The sequence below is a fragment of the Salvelinus sp. IW2-2015 genome, linkage group LG36, assembly GCF_002910315.2.
Source record: "Salvelinus sp. IW2-2015 linkage group LG36, ASM291031v2, whole genome shotgun sequence".
Lineage (NCBI taxonomy): Eukaryota > Metazoa > Chordata > Actinopteri > Salmoniformes > Salmonidae > Salvelinus > Salvelinus sp. IW2-2015.
This window is the reverse complement of record NC_036875.1, coordinates 8,529,703-8,548,193: the sequence shown is the minus strand read 5'-3', so window position 1 is coordinate 8,548,193 and position 18,491 is coordinate 8,529,703. Positions and strand designations below refer to the sequence as shown.

Below are 18,491 nucleotides of genomic sequence, written 5' to 3'. Positions count from 1 at the left end.
AATTAACAAAGGTTTGACGCATGCTTGTGTGAAGGAAGAACGGTACTGTGTACACACTGTGTCTGTGTGGAGTATGGAGTCGCTAGGGCAACTGGCCTGCCTGCTCTGCTAGGAGGAGAGGGGGGAGGAGCAGACAGGCCCAGAACGAGAGGAGGAAAAAATGCAAGGAAATCGGCTGCAGTGGCGGCTGTACAGATAATTCGTCCAAAGGGCTTTGACTTCTCAAACACGGCAGAAAGCTTAACAATATGATGCCCCGTGYTCTTATTAATTCAGCCATTTACTTAGATAACTAGCAAGTTAAAATTAGGGGTTGCCCTAATGCAGAATTCTTTGTTCTTCACACCGGAAGAAGAAAAAATTCAGCACATAAGAAATACTGTATCTTGCCGCGTTTTGTAAACGCAGATCTAAAATGCTTCTTGTTGTAATTTCTGCTCATGTTGTGCTTCAGATGCACTTCTCCACTCGGGTGTCACGTTCGTTGTAATCCTCCTCGTCTGAGGAGGAGTAAGGATCGGACCAAAACGCAGCGTGGTTAGAATACATACTTAATTTAATAAACGAAGACGAAACGAAGAACACTTGACAAACTATACAAAACAACAAACGAACGTGAAGCTATATAACAAATAGTGCTGACACTAAAACACTACACATAGACAATAACACACAACCCACAATACAAAACAGGCTACCTAAATATGGTTCCCAATCAGAGACAACGCAAAACACCTGTCTCTGATTGAGAACCATATCAGGCCAAACAAAGAAATAGACAAACCAGACAAACAACATAGAATGCCCACWCAGATCACACTCTGACCAACCAAAACATAAAACATACAAAGCAAACTATGGTCAGGGTGTGACATCGGGTGAGAATTCACAAACGGCCATTCTATTAAAAGACAGCGCTTTGACTGATGTGCTGCTACTCTTCTCTAGTATTTTTCTGTAGCTCGGTAAAATGCAAGAGGTCTTTAAGCAAAACATTTAGGAAATGTGGCTGGTTATGTTTTTTCTATGATAAACATTAGAAATATGATGGCCATGCATCGTTTTTTGCAACAACAAAAAACCTTTCTTTTTCATTGTAAGCTCATTTACTCATGTGGTTGCCAGCCAAATAGCGTTGCACTTCTGTTGTCACCTGATGGGAAATMAAGCTATTTTCTGCCGAATGTGTTGCGCTAATGTATTTTCTGTGAAAACTATAGTTGCACGTCTCTGATCGTTCTATTGAAGAGAAATAAAACGGTTGACTTTCAGTATTAAACGCAATCTCTGTCAGTGCACAGATGGACTCAGCTGCTCCCGCTTTCTCCCACTGTGCTATTTACAAACAAACATGTGACTGGCTCAACTGTTCTGGGGAACTACGGGAAGCTTCATAATGTAAAACAATGTGACTGGTGAAATGAAGAAGGCGATCAGCTTTAACTTTTAACATTTTGCACTAGTTGACACAGGTATTTACATAAAAATTTGCTACATATATTAAAATGTATTGAAAAACTTCAACAACAACAAAATTGTTTCAATGGTATTGACGGCATTAAAAAACCATCCCGTGGCTATTTCCAAATACCCRGGTATACGGTATATACAGTATACCGCCCAAGCCTACTTGTCCGTACATTGGAATCTGCAGACTTGTATGAGAGGAGTGCACTGTATTGGAAAAAGAACGCCGTTTATTGTCAATACGATGTGGTTATGTATAAGACTGTATTGATAATGAGCTGGGAGTGGACAGGCTCTTGTTGAAATGAGCAGGGATAATGTAATCCACCTGTCAGGGCTACTCATGTTGATTTATCTGGTCAGTCAGAAAGACTGGATCGATCTCCACAGGGATAATGTGATGGGACCTTTGTGCCGCTACACACGCGCACGTGCCCACACTCTGAGMGACTGAGAGACACCTGCCAAGGGTTCACACTCCAGCACCAGCGCAAAGCTCCTCTACGTAGGTTCACGCTCTTTAGTCCTTTTAGGTCAGCTGTCTCTGTGTGTGAGCGCGTGTGTGTGTGTGTCTTCCACTAAGCGGGCCTTCCTCTCCCTAAATTCTAATTAGCTTTTAATGTGGGCCAATTGGAAACAACAACAGTGTCATTTTTTTTTATCCGAGCATTTCWGAGTAGGACGAAGTTTCCATGTTTCACTGATGTAAGGTCAGTATTGCATGTTCCAAGCAATTGCTGAAAGGTAAACTAATCTTAGATTAGATCTGTGTCGTCGTGGTAACTTCTACCAGGAGCACGAGGGATTTCAAGGCATGAAAGCGTTAAAGCAGTGTAGATATAGGGTCAAACTAGCGCTTTAAGTGCATACAGTATGTTTGTTATCCCTGGTGTGTGTCTGCTGTTTTCCAAGGGATCACACAAACGGTGTCAGACTTGATTGTTTTGGAAGTGAGTGGGTGTGTTTATCTGTTTTGGTTGTGTGTGTGTGTGTGTGTCTCTGAGTGTGTGCCCAACACCGTGCGTCCATGTGAGTTATGTGTGTGAATAAGTGTGTGTGTGTGTGTGTGTGAATAAATGAGTGTGTGTGAATAAATGAGTGTGTGTGGGAGTAAGCTTCAAAAGCCACTGTGGGATGACTGCAGATCCTGCTTGACTATGAAAGGAACTGAAAGGTGGGGTAGCGAGGGCTGTGGATTTTTAGCAGTTCTTTGATGTGGCGATGCGTGGTTCTCTATCGCCGTGACCGTCGTGTCTGTTTTCCGACTTCGTGTTATGAAGAATGACCTGAACGTAACACAATACTTTGTGACTCATTGAGTAATTTCTAGCCTTTCTCGTGCGAGTCATCAGAGAGACATCCTTCGTTCGCTCAAGTGCGAGTGGAAACGGTTTTGACTTTGTATGTGTGTGTGGCTGAGACGGAGAGATAGCAAGACTTGCTGCCATTGAAGGCCACTCAGACCGACAGAGGCAAATCATCTACTCACAATGCCTTGTGCCACATCAGAGGGTATCTCCAAGGGTTCCAAATGACCTCTTCACATCAAATTTTATTGGTCACATACACATATTTAGRTGATGTTATTGCGGGTGTAGCGAAATGCTTGTGTTCCTAGCTCCAACAGTGCAGTAGMATCTAACAATTCACAACAATACACACAATCTAAAAGTAAAAGAATGGAATTAAGAAATATATAAATATTAGATCAAGCAATGTCAGAGTGGCATTGACTAAAATACYGTAGAATAGAATACAGTATATACAGTACATTTGGAAAGTATTCAGACCCCTTCCCCTTTTCCACATTTTGTTACGTTACAGCCTTATTCTAAAATTGATTAAATCGTTTTTTTCCCTCGTCAATCTACACACAATACCCCATAATGACAAAGCAAAAACAGGTTTTTAGACATTTTTGCTAAATTATATAAAATAAAAAATAAAATGCTATCACATTTATATAAGTATTCAGACCCTTTACTCAGTACTTTGRTGAAGCACCTTTGGCAGCYATTACAGCKTWGAGTCRTCTTGGGTATGACACTACAATCTTGGCACACCTGTATTTCGGGAGTTTATCCCATTCTTCTCTGCAGATCCTCTCAAGCTCTGTCAGGTTGGATGGGGAGCGTTGCTTCACAGTTTTTTCAGATCTCTCCAGAGATGTTTCGATCGGGTTCATGTCCYGGCTCTGGCTGGGCCAAGACAAGAGTCCTGTGTTGTCTTGGCTGTATGCTTAGGGTCATTGTCTTGTTGGAAGGTGAACCTTCACCCAACTCTGGAGCAGGTTTTCTTCAAGGATCTCTCTGTACTTTACTCCGTTCATCTTTGCCTCAATCCTGACTAGTCTCCCAGTCCCTGCCGCTAAAAAACATTCTCACAGCATGAAGCTGCCACCACCATGCTTCACCATATAGATGTTGCCAGGTTTCCTCCAGTTGTGACGCTTGGCATTAAGGCCAAAGAGTTCAAATTTGGTTTCATCAGACCAGAGAATCTTGTTTCTGATGAACAGAGTCTAGGTGCCTTTTGGCAAACTCCAAGCGGGCTGTCATGTGACTTTTACTGAAGAGTGGTTTCCATCTGGCCACCCTACCATAAAGGCCTGATTGGTGTAGTGCTACAGAGTTGGTTGTCCTTCTGGAAGTTTCTCCCATCTCCACAGAGAAACTCTGGAGSTCTGTCAGAGTGACCATCGGGTTCTTGGTCACGGGTTCTTGGTCACCTCCCTGACCAAGGCGGCCAGCTCTAGGAAGAGTCTTGGTGGTTCCACCGTGTTCTTGGGGACCTTCAAAGCTGCAGAAATGTTTTTGTACCCTTCCCCAGATATGTGCCTCGACACAATCCTGTCTCGGAGCTCTACAGACAATTCCTTTGACCTCATGGCTTGGTTTTTGCTCTGATATGCACTGTCAACGGTGGGACCTTATATAGACTGGTGTGTGCCTTTCCAAATCATGTTCAGTCAATTGAATTTACCACAGGTGGGCTCCAATCACGTTGTAGAAACACCTCAAGGATGATCAATGGAACTATACATTCATGTACATGCTACCTCAATTAGCCCATCCAACCGGTGCCCCCGCACATTGGCTACCCGGGCTGTCTGCATTGTGTCCCTCCACCCGCCAACCCCTCTTTTACGCTACTMCTACTCTCTGTTTATCATATATGCATAGTCACTCGCTACTGTTATTTTTCACTGTCTTTTTACTGTTGTTTTTATTTCTTAACTTACCTTTGTTCACCTAATACCTTTTTTTTTTACTTKGAAATTGCACTGTTGTTTAGAGCCTGTTGTCACGCCCTGGCCTTAGTATTCTTTGTTTTCTTTATTATTTTAGTTAGGTCAGGGTGTGACATGGGGTATGTTTGTGTTTTGGGTGTTTATATGGTAAAGGGGGTGTWGGGTMTWGTGTATGGGTTTGTGTTGAGTGTATGTGTCTAGTTATGTCTATGGTTGAGTGTAGGTGTTTAGAAAAGTCTATGGTTGCCTGATTTGGTTCTCAATCAGAGACAGCTGGTTATTGTTGTCTCTGATTGGGAGCCATATTTAAGGTAGCCATAGGCTTTAGGTATTTTGTGGGTAATTGTCTATGTTGAACGTTTGTAGCCTGTGTGTGTGTGTGCACAACGTTATTTAGCTTCACGATCGTTTGTTGTTTTTGTATAGTTTGTGTAAGTGTTTCGTTTTGTGTTCATCTTCGTCGTTCAAAATAAAGAGAAGATGTATGCTTATCACACTGCGCCTTGGTCCGTCTCTCCACACGATCGTGACACCTGTAAGTAAGCATTTCACTGTAAGGTCTACACACCTGTTGTATTCGACGCACGTGACAAATAAACTTTGATTTGATTTGGAAACAGGATGCACCTGAACTCAACTTTGAGTCTCATACCAAAGGGTCTGAATACTTATGTAAATAAGGTATTTCTGTTTTTTTATTTTTAATAAATGTACAAACATTTCGAAAAACCTGTTTTCGCTTTGTCATTATGTGGTATTGTGTGAAGATTGTTGAGGATTTTTTTTAAATCGTAACAAAACGTAACAAAATGAATACTTACTTTCCGAAGGCTCTGTACATATGAGATGAGTAAAGCAGTATGTAAACATTATTAAAGTGACTTTTGTTCCATTATTAAAGTGGCCAGGGATTCCAAGTCTATGTATATAGGGCATCAGCCTCTAAGGTGCAAGGTTGCGTAACCGGGTGGAAGCCGGCTAGTGATGGCTATTTAACAGTCTGATGGCCTTGAGACAGAAGCTGTTTTTCAGTGTCTCGGTTCCAGCTTTGATGCACCTGTACTGACCTCGCCTTCTGGATGGTAGAGGGGTGAACAGGCCGTGGCTTGGGTGGTTGATGTCCTTGATMATCTTTTTGGCCTTCTTGTGACATTGGGTGCTGTAGGTGTCCTGGAGGGCAGGTAGTTTTCCCCTGGTGATGCGTTGGGCAGATCTGTAGAGCCTTGCGGTTGCGGGCGGTGCAGTTGCCATACCAGGCGGTGATACAGCCCGACGGGATGCTCTCAATTGTGCTTCTGTAAAAGTTTGTGAGGGTTTTAGGGGCAAAGCCAAATTTCTTCAGCCTCCTGAGGTTGAAGAGGCGCTWWTGCACCTTCACCACACTGTCTGTGTGGGTGTACCATTTCAGATCGTCAGTGATGTGTACTCTGAGGAACTTTCTACCTTCTCCACTGCTGTCCCGTCAATGTGGATGGGGCGTGCTCCCTCTACTGTTTCCTGAAGTCCACGATCAGCTCGTTTTGTTGATGTTGAGTGAGAGGTTATTTTCCCAGGGCCCTAACCTCCTCCCTGTAGGTTGTCTCGTTATTGTTGTGTCGTCTGCAAACTTGATGATTGAGTTGGAGGCGTGCGTGGCCAAGCAGTCATGGGTGAACAGGYAGTACAGGAGGGGGCTGAGCACGCACCCTTGTGGGGCTCCTGCCCCCCCCCCCCCRCCCCKACACKCACACRTGCRTGGATTGATTAGACCTTCTTCAGCTTACCCTCCACCAAATCCTAACCATAGCCATTAGTGGGGATAATGTAAAACTGACCTTAGAGCAGTCCCTAGAGGTAACCTCATCCTACTTGGTGATTTGAGTAAAATGTTCTTTTTTTCCTAGAATTTGTTTTTCTCTCGTTTCTCTCCTTTCTTTTATGTCTCTCTCTCTCTTTCTTTTATCTCTCTCTCTCTTTCGGTCTTCCACTGGTCACCTTGAARGAGACATTCGTGGAGATACAATGGCATTTTAAACATTCAGTGTCAGTGTGTCCATGCTACTGCGAATTAGTGGCCCCTGCTCTTGTCTGGGCTCTTTATCAAAACACAGTGAGTCATTTCTCCATTATATCCTCTAGCGCTGGCCAACGCTAAAACGGTACTGTTACAAAACCTATTTTCCTTAGCAGAGGCACGTTGGTAATCATATTGTTGTTATATAAGTGTTTATTTTMGGGGGGAGAGGAATGAGATGACAGAATAGGATTGCACCCGGCTTCGCAGAACAGATCCAAGCCATTTGATCGGCTTAGCACCAAAAAATATTACAAAAGAAAAGCCTTTTTCTTGCCTGTGCAGCACAACAGTTATAAATATTTTAGAAGGAGAGAGGGAGAAAGAGAGAGAGAGATTAAAAAAGTAAAAACTAACAGGATGAGTGCAGGGAGTTATGTATTTACTCAGGGCTGGGGGTGAGTGGGAGCTTACAGTGAGAGGTGGTGTTTGTACAAACACACACACACATACAGACGTTAAAAGGCACACAGAGACAGAAGGAAAGCAGGGAGGCCTACAGACAGCCAGCCAGAAAGAGAGACAAGCYTACAGGCAGGTCAACCTAACATAATGCATACAAAGACACGTGCAGATAGACAGATGGCTTTGCTCACTGGCCCATAGCAGCCCAGCCCCTAGGCCAGGTGAGCCAGATGATGGACCCAACGCAACAGCCAAGCATCCACGTGTGTGTGTGCGTGCGTGCGTGAATGTGAACAGCAGAGCGATCCTTAGAAGTGAACTACGGAGAGAGGAAGAAAGACAGACGYAGATTCACAACCTCCTACATTTCACCGCGAGACCCTTTTTACTCCAGCGCCCATCACTCAAGAATCACACACACACACACTTGTGTGTTGCCCTGCCAAACGGAAATGCTGTGTTTGGGTTGGCACTGTGCGGGTGGAGAGAGAAWGAGAAGGACAGAGAGAAAAAGAATGAGAGAGAGAGATTGGAGACATGGCAGAATGGAAAGCTTTAAGCCTAGACCCGCATTGCTACGGTTTATGGACTTATGATCTGGTACTTCAGGGGCTGCTCAGAATGAAACCTACTGTATGTCCTATGAATGAGACAGTATTATAGCTTGCCATTACCTTAATCACTGGTGCTGGATGGCCAATGCCTTTTCAAAGCCTCTGATCACTGCTCTGGAAGGCTCTTGTTGGAGGTTTTTGCTGGCTGAATAGTCACATCACTGTGTGTGTGCGTGCGTGCGTGTGCGTGCGTGTTTGTCTGCGCATGTGTATTTGAAAGGATTTGACAGTGCTCAAACGTCAAGCTTGACTGAGTCAGGCTTCAGTCACAGATTACTTTCACCTGCCTTGTTGTAAACCAATTCTATGCCCTCATTTTAGTCTTTCTACTCTCTTTTTCTGACACACACACACACACACACACACACACACAAACACACAGCGGTGGCCTACTTTCAAAACACAGTTGATGTAACACAAGCTCCTGCAAGAACTAGGATTTGTATTGTTACCCTGGGTATATATGGGAGGTTTGAAGGGGCTGGGCTCCAGGTTGAAGTTTTCTCTAAGTTCAGATCTAGGAACAATCCTAACTTTGACCATTAGTGGAGAAAATGTCAAACTGATCCAGGATCGGCTTCTAGGAGCAACTTCACCCTACACCGACGGTCTGGGATTGAAAAGGCCAGATTAATCAATAGGCATGATTTTTGTAACCACTACTGTCTGTCTCTGTGGTAGTTCAATTGCTGTTCTCTCCTAATGTATGACAGTTGATGCTGAGTAGTTTTGTTATGTATTTCTATTGGTTGATGTTTGGGACAGGGATCATAGAACAGTCGTTTTGACAAATCTGAGGTGAAATGGTTTAATGCGTTTTCAAATTCACAACTGCATGCGCACACACTCACAACCGCCACGCACACACGCACGTTACGCACGCACACACACACACACACAACCCTCATAACCATCCTGATCAGAACAGGTTGCCCTGCCGGTGTGCCCGCTCTGGGTGCTGGCACCTGGTGGCTCCAGGGGTTTGTTTGTGTTGGGGCTTGGTGGGCACTCCAGCTGTGATGCCCAACTTCCCACCACAGTGCCTTGCCCTGGCATCTCGCCAGATGCCTGACCCAGATAGATCCAGCAGTGCCAGGGGAGAGGATAGGGGGCGCCACCCAAAACACACACCCACACACACACATCTGCCACCCCAGCAGGTGAGCCTAAGCAAATAATGCGGATATTTTGGGGAGAAATACAAATTATCTCCCGCTGTGCAGCTTTCCAGCTGGGTGCTAATCATAGTTGGTGGGMGTCAATTCCAATTGCAATTTTCCAATTTTCCTCCAAACAACTGAATTGAAATGSCATTGACCCCAACCCAGGTGCTAACACTCGGCCGGGTCAGAGGTGCACAGCTCCAATCCTCAGTCAGTGTTTCCCATTTTCTTCCTCCCCTTGACTTTCCATCAGACACTCCAGAAGTGGTTACCGCCTGGGTAACCAGGGGTGCGTTCAGCATTGTGAAACATTCAGCGCTCCGCTGATAGAAATGTACTGCTCTTTGTGTCTCACTTCATCCCAGTATCATATCTCTTTCTGTGCTCCCCGTTCATTTAAGACAGGACAAGGAGAGCTCCTAACGACGACACAGGTGGAAGGGACTATTCCAAAGCTCGTGAGAACATTGTTAAAGAGAAGAAGTGCTGACTTAGTTCTACTATGGGCTACTTTCATTCTCCTACTCTGCACTGGTCTCCCCTGTGCTGAAAAGGTTTAGCTAAATCTAACTGCGCTGTATCAAAGCTTGGTTAGTGTTGTTATCACTGAGTTATTGTAAAAGCCACGTCTTTGCTAGTCCAGATCCGACCTTCTGACGCCCCTCTTCCCCAGTGGGTGCAGTCCCAGTGGCTCCTSATGTTGGCACTGGGAGGAGTCCCCTTCCCTTCTCTCCTTATTGGTGTGTCTGCCAGAGCCCTCTGGGCCCTGTGTGTTGTGGTGTGTGCCACCAGAGYGTAGACAGATGGAGGCGGCTATTGTTCTGTTGTGTTGCCCTGGAGCAGCGGGCACAGCCTCAAAGGCCGTGGCAGCAGAGCAGAGCAGAAGGACGGGGACTCCTCCCAGTGCCACCCCACCTAACAGCGGGCTGCTGGCTCCCGTATGGGCCTGCTAGGAGGGTGGGTTGAGCGCAAGGACAGACCAAGAAGTCAAATCTATTGTTATTGGTCACGTACACATAATTTGCAGATGTTATCGCAGGGGCAGCAAAATGCTTATGTTTCTAGCTCCGACAGTGCAGTAATACCTGACAATACACACTATTCCAAAGAAATGAAAAGAAAGGAAAGAAGAAATATCATAACGAGCCATGTCAGAATCCGGAATATAAATATATACACCAGCTAGTTTATTAGGTACACCCATCTAGTCCCGGGTCGGGCCCCCTTTGCCTCCGGAACAGCCTGAATTCTCCGGGGCATTCTATAGGGTGTTGGAAACGTTCCACAGGGATGTTGGCCCATGCTGACGTGAATATCATCACGCAGTTGCTGCAGATTGGACGGCGGAACCTTCATGCTGTGAACAGAGACTTGCTTGCGCGACTCGAGAGAGCGCTGGTGTGCTGTGCTCCGCTCTGAAAGTCTGCGTGCGGCATAGAGAGAYAGAGAAAGTAGCCACACCGACTCGCGCAAGTTAGACAAACMTGTTGCTGCCYAAGGTTATCTATCATATCATCTAGTAGTACCTGTCTTATCCACTGCACCAAATCGTTGTAAAGAAGCTAGCTAGCTACAGTAGCCAGCTAAGATAGCCAGCTAGCTAGCTTAAGTAGCAAGGCTAATTGAGACTATTTTGCTGCACTCCCTGTCCAATGTCTACAACAACTCCATTCATATGAAACAACAGCATACTCCTTCTCATTTAGCCAATTTAATTACGTCATTTGAATTCCATTGTGCATTGATTAGAAATCTTCCACCTCACTTGCTACACACGGAGACTTTGACTGTAGCGCCGCTTTGATTGACCGGCAATAACAAGCTACACTCGTGAAACGTGTTTAGGCTACCGGTGAGTCTTTAATATGGGGTGCACTTTAAAACAAAATATTGTGTTGGTCTATCCTTGTAGGCTATGTAGAAATGTCACGTAGATTGTTTTATTTCATTTTAGACKAAGCCTTTAAAAAAAAAAATGAATACTCTCCCAAATAATCGAATACTAACATTTGTTCATATAATCGAATATTCGAATAACCCAACACTGATCAACAGGAGTACGCGCTGATCACGTGACAACGTGCTACCGTCATTCACAGACATACATATTCATATTCATTCGTAACCTTGAATATTCATTTCAGTGTATATACAGTACATCATTGGTATCACTCCGCAGTCCGCACCCGGTCGTTTTGTATATAATAGTAGCACGGCACTGTTTTTGCTAGCCAATGACAGATGGCGACTGCAGGTGTAGATTTGTAGCTACATCTGGTGCAATGTGTTTGTTGTTTATGTTCCCTGGCAGATAAACCGTTTTTAGATCTACCATATAGACCTGAATAAAACATACTTCAGTTCATTGTCCCGCTCTCACCCCAGTATGCAGGTCATTTAAGACTGCTGATGGAGGATATTGCTGTGTGCTGAATTTGCCCAGGATTTTAGAAGAGTTCAAATGAGGTGTATGTGTGCGCCTACATGCTCGTGTGTGTGGGTGTGTGCACTGAGATCTCCCTCTCTGAATGCTACTGAAAGACACTGTGTGTACTCGTTCCCCCTCACCTCTCCGCGGTGTGTTAAATATTTCAAGCTCGGCACTCACACTGCATTGGGCAGCACTAGCGTCGAGCGCGAGCCCACGGCCCGCGGGGTACAGGGTGGTCACGCTACGGAGGACATTTGAGAGGAGCCTCCAGATAACTTGTAATGTCCGATGAGCCGCTGATGCTGGATGTGTAGTGAGAGAGCAAGTCTGCGTCCGTGGCTCTGTGCGAGTCTCCTTGAACTGGATTTCAGTGGTTTAAGGACGAGGTGGAAGAAAAGATGCAGGAAGATGTACACAGGCACGCACAGGTGCACACACACACACACACACACACACACACACACACACACACACACACACACACACACACACACACACACACACACACACAGTTGGATTCTGTACATTGCAGGCCTGTGTGACTGCAGGCCTGTGTGCTTAATATAAGGGCAATGCTGCCCCCTTCTGGACAGGTATACATGTACACATCAGAATAGGAGATACATCCACAGAAGATGGGTTACTTACACACACACGTTTGTTTAACTATCCTTGAGGGGACCACACAATTGATTCCCATTCAAAATCCAATTTTCCTTAAACCTAACGCTTAACCCAAAAAACCTTAATCCTAACTCCTAACCCCTAAGCATAAAAAAAAACATTTTTCCTTGTGGGAACCGGTTGAAATGTCGCCACAATTTTCCTACTTTTACTATCCTTGTCTGGTGTCCTTGTTCCCACAAGGATAGTAAAACCAAACCAAATCGCACACACACACACATATATATATATATATATTATATACCACACACACATATAAATATTATATACCACACACACACACACACATATATATATATATATATATTATATACCACACACACACACATATATATATATATATTATATACATCACACACACACACACACACATATATATATATTATATACCACACACACAATCACATTTTCTACATCCTCTCTCTGAGGATACATTTCTTTTTTTTATCAAATGAACTATTTTTCAGCAAAATGCTAGTAAGGAGGGAGAACCACCTCAGACATTGTCACCAATATGGGATTGAGGGATGATAGGCGAGAACAAACAGAGGAATACAACAAATTATACAAATAATTATTGTGAAGAAGTGCTTGGCCAAGTTCTCCCAGACCTTTTTCGAACCGGCAAAAGCCCAGCCACCTCTAGGAGAGGGCTTGTCAGGGCCCTCTTCATGCATGTCTGCTCTGATGTGGCGCCTGTAGCCTAATTGTCTGCCGAGTGAGGACTGACTGGGCTGGGAGGTTAAACTCTACTGCTTACACAGTCACGCAGTCTCTTTCTCTCTCTCTCTCTCTCTCCTTAACTCTGTTTCTGTCTACCTCTCTCCTCTTTCTGTCTCGTGACTCTCACCTTCTTTCTGACTCTTTTTCTCTTTCTCTCATCTTATTTCTTTCGCTCATCTTATTTCACAGAAGTTCCAAAAGAATAAAGACATTTAAACTGTCATATTATGTCTATATACAGTGTTGTAACAATGTACAAATGGTTAAAGTACAAAAGAGAAAATAAATAAACATGAATATGGGTTGTATTTACAATGGTGTTTGTTCTTCACTGGTTGCCCTTTTCTTTTGGCAACAGGTCACAAATCTTGCTGCTTTGATGGCACACTGTGGCATTTCACCCAGTAGATATGGGAGTTTCTCAAAATCGGGTTTGTTTTCGAATTCTTTGTGGATCTGTGTAATCTGAGGGAAATATGTGTCTCTAATATGGTCATACATTTGGCAGGAGGTTAGGCAGTGCAGCTCAGTTTCCACCTCATTTTGTGGGCAGTGTGCACATAGCCTGTCTTCTCTTGAGAGCCAGGTCTGCCTACGGCGGCCATTCTCAATAGCAAGGCTATGCTCATTGAGTCTGTACAGTCAAAGCTTTCCTTAAGTTTGGGTCAGTCACAGTGGTCAGGTATTCTGCCACTGTGTACTCTCTGTTTAGGGCCAAATAGCATTCTAGTTTGCTCAGTTTTTTTGTTAATTCTTTCCAATGTGTCAAGTAATTATCTTTTTGTTATCTCATGATTTGTTTGGGTCTAATTGTGTTGCTGTCCTGGGACTCTGTGGGGTCTGTTTGTGTTTGTGAACAGAGCRCCAGGACCAGCTTGCTTAGGGGACTCTTCTCCAGGTTCATCTCTCTGTAGGTGATGGCTTTGTTATGGTTTGGGAATCGCTTCCTTTTAGGTGGTTGTAGAATTGAATGGCTCTTTTCTGGATTTTGATAATTAGCGGGTATCGGCCTAATTCTGCTCTGCATGCATTATTTGGTATTTTACGTTGTTCACAGAGGATATTTTTGCAGAATTCTGCATGCMGAGTCTCAATTTGGTGTTTGTACCATTTTGTGAATTATTTTTAACCAGATCCTAATTGGTATGTCGAATTTTATGTTCCTTTTGATGGCATAGAATGCCCTTCTTGCCTTGTCTCTCAGATCYTTCACAWCTTMGMGGAAGTTACCTGTGGCGCTGATGTTTAGGCCAAGGTATGTATAGTTTTTTGTGTGCTCTAGGGCAACGGTGTCTAGATGGAATTTGTATTTGTGGTCCTGGCAACTGGACCTTTTTTGGAACACCATTATTTTGGTCTTACTGAGATTTACTGTCAGTGCACAGGTCTGGCCGAATCTGTGCAGAAGATCTAGGTGCTGCTGTAGGCCCTCCTTGGTTGGTGACAGAAGCACCAGATCATCAGCAAAAAGTAGACATTTGACTTCAGATTCTAGTAGGGTGAGGCCGGGTGCTGAAGACTGTTCTAGTGCCCTTGCCAATTCGTTGATATATATGTTGAAGAGGGTGGGGGTTAAGCTGCATCCCTGTCTCATCCCACGGCCCGTGTGTTTTTTGCCTATTTTAACCGCACACTTGTTGTTTGTGTACATGGATTTTCTAATGTTTTTCCCCCAACATCACTTTCCATCAATTTGTTTTGCAGACCCTCATGCCAAATTGAGTCAAAGGCTTTTTTGAAAACAACAAAGCATGAGAAGACTTTGCCTTTGTTTTGTTTTGTTTGTTTGTCAATTAGGGTGTGCAGGGTGAATATGTGGTCTGTCATACGATAATTTGGTAAAAAGCCAATTTGACATTTGCTCAGTACATTGTTTTCACTGAGGAAATGTACAAGTCTGCTCTTAATGATAATGCAGAGGATTTTCCCAAGGTTGCTGTTGACGCATATCCCACGGTAGTTATTGGGGTCAYATTTGTCTTTGTCTCCACTTTTGTGGGTTGGGGTGATCAGTCCTTGGTTCCAAATATTGGGGAAGATGCCAGAGCTAAGGATGATGTTAAAGAGTTTTAGTATAGRCAATTGGATTTTGTTGTCTGTGTATTTTATAATTTCATTGAGGATACCATCAACACCACAGGCTTTTTTTGAGTTGGAGGGTTTGTATTTTGTCCTGTAGTTCATTCTAGGTAATTGGAGTATCCAGTGGGTTCTGGTAGTCTTTAATAGTTGATTCTAAGATTTGTATTTGATCATGTATATGTTTTTGCTGTCTCTCCCTCTCTCTCTCATTCTTTCTCATTCATCTTCTTTCTTTCTCTCTCWRWRTRTRTCTCTCTCTCWRWRTRTRTCRCRCTCTCTCWRKMRYTWTRTCTCTCATCTTCTTTCTCTCGCTCTCATTTTCTTTCTCCGTCTTTCTCAAACACATATTTGCATGTACTAACTCTAAAACAATAGCATTTTCAAAGTTTGGTCTCTAGCCTCCCCCTCTCATCTCTCCCCCTCTCCCTGTCACTCGTTCGGTGTGGGGGTGGTAGTATGTTTTTGCATGGCTTATTTGGGTCTTGCCCAATTATAATGTACCCGCCACCACCATGTCTCTTATTCCCRTGCCCCCTCAGTGGGTGAGTGCCCTGATCTGAGCCCTGTGGCACAGCGGTGGTGCCTCCACATTCCCTTGCCTCAGTGGCCTGTCCTAAATGATGATGCTAATGATGGTGAACCAGACTCGCACACCTCTTTCACTCTCTCTCTACCTCTCTCTATGTAGCTCTCTCTCTGTACAGAGTCTCTCTCACTCTCTGTAAAGTATCTCTCTCCCTCCCCCTCTCTCAGACCACACTGACCCTGCTGGAAGTGGCATTGCTGGATGTATTGCTGGATGTAGGCTAGGCTACTCATTTGGAGCGTGACATAGTCTTCCCACGCTCTATCCACGCTCTATTCACGCTCTATTCACGCTCTATTCAGATTAAACTGGAGACATGTTTGTTTTTTTCTCACACAAGTTTAGATTTAACCATAACGGGGGAAACAATACTGTATTTACAGTACAGTGAAATATCCATCACTCATGATGAGTTAAACGTGACCTTAGTTATGGGTAATGAAGACCAATGCTACCCCCTACTGGTGTGTTAGACTATGGGTTCATTGACTTATTATTCTCAGCTGTTACTCCTGATCCTTACCGTGGAGTTCKTTGATGTTGCCCAGCCTTTCCATAGCCCATATATTGAAGATGAAGRTATTCTTTCACTTTTCAGTTCATGCATCATTCAGACCAAATTATGTTGAAGGCCAACTCAATATCGCTCCCTTTGGCTGGACCTCACACAATTGGTCCAACTGGGAAAAGTGCCCCATCGCATGGCTAATAGCTCTAAAGGTTTCACGTGAGTTTTGCCCTCCTAACACTGACAGTTGTAAACAGGGCCATGCGACTACACACACAAATGTGTACTATAACGCCTGGGAACTCCCGCTTAGACTACAGTCTTGTTTGTATCCTTTTTGTGGCCTTTAATTTGGTCCAAACACATYTTCAAAGGTTTTGGGGAAATGACTCTGACTTTAGGAATTGGTACCACTACCACAATGGCCATTTTTATTTCAACCATGTTTTTTCAGTTAACTTCTGTAAACAGATATACTGTATGATTTTAAGAAATATCAATTGTGACGACAGTTGTTTGGCCTTTGACTAGTGTTAGCCTGTAAAAAGAAGCTGTATTTTTCTATAATTCTTCTGCAACCGCAGGGAGAGCCATCTGAAGGTCATGCTTCATTCAGAGTCTGAGACGCCTTACCGTTTCTCAACCAAGACCACTTCCTTCTCCTCTTGGCTCTCAAGACGGTTCGCAGTCAGACTTGGCCAGCTGTGGTTGTGCTTGGCCTATATACTGTCAGTAGTGTGATGGAAAGGCTGTCTCTCTCTCTCTGTCTCTCTCTCTCTCTGTCTCTCTCTCTCTCTGTCTCTCTCTATCTCTCTCTCTCTCTCTCTTGGTCTCTCGCCAACTGGCACATCCTTGTCTTATAGAAGAGCTATCTAAACACATGCCTGTTGGTCTGAGCCAGAGTACCACAGACAGCCATGGGAATTTGAAGTGGGCAGTGATGGAGACGGCTGTGGTTGTCCTCAAAGGACCCCTCCGGTCAAAGAGATGGACTTGCTCATCCCTACTCACTGCTCATTTCTCTATCAATCTCTCTTTTTCTCTCTTCTACCTCAATCTCCCTCTCTCCTTTTCCCCTCCTCTCTTTCTTCTCTTCCTCTCCTCCCTCTGATACTCTATCTTTTCCCCACTCTCGTAATCAGAGAGTTTAAAGCTTAATGGCTTTGGCTGGTCCAAGCTTTTATTCCGCATATAATGTAAACTTATTTTATCCAATCCAGTGGACTTTTACTACAGATTTTTGTTAACTGGTTGTAATCTTCAGCCGGGAGGAGGGTTGCTTTCTCTCAGCTGTCAGCTCTACGTGAACGAGATGTTGTGTGATGTCTCTCCAAGCTGTCAGCTCTATGTGACGAGGTGTGTTGTGTCTTCTCTCAAGCTGTCAGCTCTACGTGACGAGGTGTGTTTGTGGTCTTCTCTTCAAGCTGTCAGCTCTGGTGACGGAGGTGTTGTGTTGTCTTCTCTCAAGCTGTCAGCTCTATGTGACGAGGTGTGTGTGTGGCTTCTCTCAAGCTGTCAGCTCTATGTGACGAGGTGTGTTGTGTGTCTTCTCTCAAGCTGTCAGCTCTATGTGACGAGGTGTGTTGTGTGTCTTCTCTCAAGCTGTCAGCCTCTTGTGACGAGGTGTGTTGTGTGGCTTCTCTCAAGCTGTCAGCTCTAGTGTGACGAGGTTGTTGGTTGTGTCTTCCTCAACTGTCAGCTCTATGTGACGAGGTGTGTTTGGTGTGTCTTCTCTCAAGCTGTCAGCTCTAGTGACGAGGTGTGTTGTGTGTGCTTCTCTCAGCTGTCAGCTCTATTTGACGAGGTGTGTTGTGTGTCTTCTCTCAAGCTGTCAGCTCTATGTGACGAGGTGTGTTGTGTGTCTTCTCTTCAAGCTGTCAGCTCTACGTGACGAGGTGTGTTGTGTGTCTTCTCTCAAGCTGTCAGCTCTATGTGACGAGTTTTGTGTCTTCTCTCAAGCTGTCAGCTCTACGTGACGACGGTGTTTGCTGTGTCTTCTCTCAACTGTCAGCTCTACGTGACGAGGTGTGTTGTGTGTCTTCTCTCAAGCTGTCAGCTCTACGTGACGAGGTGTGTTGTGTGCTTCTCTCAAGCTGTCAGCTCTACGTGACGAGGTGGTGTTGTGTGTCTTTCTAAGCTGTCAGCTCTATGTGACGAGGTAGTTGTGTGTCTTCTCTCAACCTGTTTCAGCTCTATGTGACGAGGGTGTTGTGTGTCTTGCTCAACCTGCCGGCTGTCTGGCCTATAACTTCTGGAGCACAAGGAAGAAAGGGAGGGAGGTAGGGAGGGAGCGAGCGAGGGGATGGAGGGAGGAAAGATGGATGGATGGAAGAAGTGATGATATGTGATGGATGACTGGGACAGAAACATATGGGCTCTGTGTCCTGGGATGAATTTATCTGCTTTGTGAGGTGTCCACAAATAKCTGTGMGTGTGGGTGTGGGTGGGTGTTTGTGGGTGTGTGTGAGCCTACAAGGATGTGTGTTGTCAACAACAACAAAAAAACACGAAAGACGAAGGCACTC

The 18,491-nt window shown here is 44.5% G+C and overlaps 1 protein-coding gene across 4 annotated transcripts in view; it reads left to right on the top strand.

Annotated features, from left to right (window-relative positions):
* adarb1b (adenosine deaminase RNA specific B1b) overlaps window positions 1–18,491 on the top strand; it is a 175,896-nt gene that overhangs the window by 103,163 nt on the left and 54,242 nt on the right. The gene's annotated exons all lie outside the window — the stretch shown is intronic.